Raw genomic sequence first — 5,254 nt, 5'->3', positions numbered from 1 at the left:
CAAAAGTAAAAACCCTCCTGCGTCATTTCTTTGGGAAAGTTGTACTTAGGAAAATTGTACAACACATTGGGGTCCTACTGCTGGAGAACTCGAAAGGCGGCCCAAGTCCAATGGCATTCCATGGGCATGCAGAGTGGGTGGACTCGCTGATCAATGGGCGTGTTGCGGCAATAGCACCAAAATTTCTCCAGGTTTAAAAATGGGAGCCGCCGATTCGGCCGTATATTGGCATCTGGTTATTTGGATCTTTTCTTTAAAAACTGAAAGAAATTTATGTAATGTTGATGAAGTTATGACAATACATAACAACATCAAGCTGAGTCATAAATAAGGACACAAGTTGCTGATGTTATCTAGCTTCATCATAAGTTATGACAAATCTAGATAACATCATCGAGTTACATCATGTGTAATGGATCAATTCATGACATAAATAGATGATGTTATCAAGATTTGGCATGACTTTTGACAAAACTCGATAACATCATTGAGTTTTGTCATGTATTATGGCTCAACGTTATGAAGAAGTCATGACAAATGTTGATAACAACATCAAGTTGTGCCATGAGTTATAAGTTAACTCGATCATGTTATCAATTAGAATTACAAATGATGAATTAAACCAATAATATCATCGATTTGTATCATATGTGCAAAAGAATTTGTTGTGGAGACAATGTAGGATGAGACATTCAATGTCCAAACATCACCTCTTCTTTACAGTGATACCTTGGTAAATTGTATAGTGAAAGCCCAAGCTAGTACACATGTTTTCAAATGATGTCAATTATTTCATATAGATATCCAAAGGTTATGAGGAAACTTGATTTTCTTATGATAAATTATGATATAACTTGATAACGACATCGATTGCAATCATAACTCATGACAAAGCTCGATGATGTTATTGAGTTGTGTCATAAGTTTTGACAAAACAACAATGACATATAATACAAGTTATATATGAAGAGTTTGATCTCGAATTCTGCAAACATTATTGTTGGCTACTGGTAGGCTATGTGTATTGTGGTTAGATAGTATTTACTTCTATAGCAAAATCAAAGTATATAATGGTCACTCATCTTGTCATCAATTTTTGAGTATTTGGCTTTAGATTTGAATAAACTACCATGGGAAAATGCAGATTCACTTGTTTACTACTTATAGAGACACTCGTGCTCTAAATTTTGAGCCATAAATCCCCAAAAACAAAGTTATGGTTCAATGTTTATCAAGTTTTATCATAGATAACAACATCGAGTTTGTCGATACTTATGGCAAACATCAATTCTATTATTGAGTTTTGTCATGATTTATGACAAAATCTAATTATATCATTAAGTTTTGTCATTACGCATGACACAACTCAATGGTGTTATCACATTTTGTCATAGCTCATGCCACAACTCGATAAATATGGCATCTACTTTTGTCATAATTCGCAATTCTTTTACTTTTCTTACATTTTCTCATCCAAAATTTTCCTTTTTGCAAGAAAATCGAACTACCAAAATTAGATTTTTTGCATTGAAAACTAGCTTTTCCATGTTCTAAAGTAGATTTTTTCCAAGCCTTTTTCCAAATCATCTTTCATAGCAAGTCACATATAATAATCTAAGCCATAACTCTCATCTCCTCCACATCCAAATCTCCTTCTTTATCTCAAGCCATTCTTTTCATCTCTTCCAAATCCCATGAATTCTTGCATGCATCATATCAATCCAAAATCTCCTCTCTTGTAAAAGGCACCTTCTTCTCCTGTCTTCTATGTCTGTGTTGGTTTAGGGAAAGAAGAACATAGAGACAAAGTTGTTATTTTTAAAGCAAAACATGGCCAAGTACCTCATCTCCTCCCAAATCTATCCAAGATATCATCTAGAAAACTCCTCCAACATGCAAATATTGCAAGGAAAGAAGAAAAACAAATACAATCATCTCTTCTTGGTTTCTAGATAATTGTCACTCAAAGATGCACACACGTAATTGCACCGTAATAATGTGAGGATGACATTCATTATGTAAGTCACATCTAAGGGCACATGATTACATGAAAATTAAGTATGCAACACTATATTGTTCTATGTTGCTAGCTATCTTCTTATAGTTGCCTTTGAATAACAACCTAGCATAAATCCATAAAATTGCACTTTCACTTGCAGGTACACTAGTGCAATTCCCTACATCAATGTCTAATTTTTAGCACTTAGAACGAATCAATGTCTGCATTGTTTGTATTGCATTATTGAACTTGTGCAACCTTTGAATCCTTCATTCACATAGGGCCACTCTTTGCCACACATCTTCACACAATGTGTATTCCCCTCCTCGATAAAGCCTAGGCCATCCAACGACAATGGAGTATTGAGGTATGGTTCATTGGTATGGTTAATTATATACATATGCAGAGACAAATGTTGTATACCCGAGATAGATGATTAGGGAATCCTAAAGACTTTGGATTAAAATTCATTAGTCTCCAGAAAAAGAAAAAAGAAAAAAAAGAAGTTTCTAAGGACATTTTTTGTCTCACGTAAGAAACTAGCAAGCTGGGATCGGGGAAAATCCACAAGCAAACGAAGCTTTAGAACTTTGACTGAAAAAGGAAAACAAGCTGCAACTTAGACGGGGGTTTTGTCACTTAAGGAGACCCTAGTTACGCACATGGGTGATTGCCTGAGAATAGCAGAAAAGGCACAGCCTCTCAAACCATACAAGTCAAAAACCTCCTGTCATCTCAACTTAGACAAACCGGAAAGGATAAGGGACTAATAGAGAGGACTAGCACCAACACATTGACTGGAGCAAAACGAGAAGAATATCTCCTTTCATCTAAAACTTGGACAAGAGCGTCTAAGAGCTGGGAAACATAAGGGAACACCAACAAATTGACATTCAAGCAAAACATGGAAGTAACGAGGTACCCTTAGATTATAATTGACACAAAAAACAAGTTACTTCACCCTCAGACTCTCATTGACACAGAAAACAAGGAAAAAAAGTAAAACAACTCATAGGTTAAAAACTTGAAATTTTCAGATCATAATTGGAGTCTGTTTCACAAGGTAGAGACCATTGTATTCAGCAAAACAAGCTTTATGAGGCTGGATACCAACTAGAGGCAGCTTTGGTCAAAGGAATTGCAAGTATTTTCAAATCTATGTGAGGGATGGAGAGGGCAAGAACTAGACCTAAAGCTTTCACATCATGTTGAGAGTGGAGACTGCCGGGGGTTAACTCTTTGACAACCCATACAGCACGAGCAAGCAAGCAAGTGTTTAAAATACCCTATATTTTTAAAACTTTACTTCTTTTTAATCCCCTTCCATATGTAAAGATGTTTGTCCCTCTCGTACCACTGGTCTTCGCGGGATGCGTCTCCCTATTCGAGAGGATGCTGAGCTGCTGGACTCCGAGTATGCAGACGACACAGCCCTATATGTGCAGGATGATGTCGAGTCACTGGAGCGAGTGAGACTATCCCTAGAGATTTTTTGCCTTGCGGCTGGGGCGAAAATCAACTGGCATAAGTCAGTTGGTTTTCTTACAGATCCGGGAGCCAGCTCACAGTGGGGTATTTTCCTGGGGTTTCGCTGGATCCCCAGAGGACAGACGACACGTTACCTAGGATTCCATGTAGGCTTGGACATCACACCGGCTCAGCAGTTCTTGCCGGTCCTAGCCTCCATACGACGGAAGCTTGCTTTCTGGAGCACGGCTCGACTTTCCTTAGCAGGCAGGGCCCTTGTGGTCAACCAGGTCCTTCTTGCCACTGCTTGGTATGTGGCCTCTTGTTGGTGTTTTTCGAGGTCTTGTGTAGCCCAGCTGAGGAGACTGGTGCGGAACTTCCTATGGTCTGGTTCAGACGGTTCCGGCACCACCAGAGCTAGGGTCGCCTGGCAGACGGTCATTCTCCCCCAGGCAGAGGGCGGCCTTGGCATCATAGATCCAGAGCTGCAGAGTCAGTCACTTCTTGGCAAGCTAGTCATCCGCGGTCCTGACCCTAGGAGGACAGACGTGGAAGCTCTTGCTACAGCATGGTCTCAGTGGATGTACTCCCCAGAGAGGGGGTGTTTGGCAGCCTTCTGTTCGATGGATCTTCACTTCAGCTCCTTTGACTCAGCCCCGTTCGCCGAGAGGAGACAGACAGACAGTCCTTGATCTGGAGCAGCCAGGTGACAGATGATACAGGTCGTCAGCTTGGAGAGAGATCCCATATCCCTTGGGCGCTCTGGGCGCATGGGCCCACGCGCTCATTCCGGGTTTGGAGGGACGTCTACAGTCGGATGAGCCCAGGCGAGCTGGCAGCAGTAGTAGGTACGGCACGTGGGATCCAAGCTCGGCGAGCGGAGATTGATGCTGCCATCCCTGCAGGTTGGAGGATTCCCGTAGGCACCGGACAGCTCTTCCCGGGAGATGAGAGGTGGCTAGGACAGTTCACTCCACGAGGCATTCCTTTGGTGGTAGTAGGCCTCTTCTCGGATTATTCGGTACATTTCTTCTCCATCACTGATGACAGTCGCCTACAGAGCAGAGAGGCCGTGATCGACCCCCAGCTTCCCTGGCAGCGCCTTTGCATTGTAGGGCTGCAAGGGAAGACTTGGCATATAGACCCCCTGATTACGCAGGACCAAGATTGGAGACTCTGGATATGGGAGGGCCGTTCCTTGTCAGAGGTGGAGTGGGACCTAGGGGAGTGGCTTTGGCCACCGTCGGAAACCTCAGAGAACCCTACCCCCTTCTTTTCTTACAATGCACGCACGGGTCGGCATGCTCTTGGGGCTCTCCAGCGTGGGCTACCCACACAGGCACATAGGTGGTATGCCCAGGGGATATCCTTGGTCTTTCTTCGCACTTTTTGGAAGACTCTTTGGGCTAGTTGGCGTCCGAGGAAGATCTCCTACTTCCTTTGGATGGTGGCACACAAGGGGCTTCCAGTTGGTAGCTGGCTGAGTCAGATGGGGCAGGAGGGGCATTGCCAGATGTGTCTTTTGGAGGAGGAGTCCTTGAAGCATTGCCTTTGGAGCTGCTCGCATGCGCAGACGGTTTGGAAGGGAATCATGGGGATCTTAGCTAGGGCTACACCCGAGCTAGGACCGATCACTTGGGGAGCCGTTTGTTGGTGCAGCACTGAGCCGGGACACCACTTGGCCTATGAGTTCTCTAGACAGGATCCCGTCTTTTTCATCACGCAGGCCACTTGGGCATACATGGACAGCTTCCCATGGCATTTGACAGAGACAGATGCAAGAGCGAT

The sequence above is a fragment of the Dipteris shenzhenensis genome, chromosome 24, assembly GCF_047967505.1.
Source record: "Dipteris shenzhenensis isolate YYH24624 ecotype China chromosome 24, Dip_SZ_1.0, whole genome shotgun sequence".
Classification (NCBI taxonomy): domain Eukaryota; kingdom Viridiplantae; phylum Streptophyta; class Polypodiopsida; order Gleicheniales; family Dipteridaceae; genus Dipteris; species Dipteris shenzhenensis.
The sequence above is the reverse complement of the archived record's forward strand: the minus strand, read 5'-3'. Positions refer to the sequence as shown.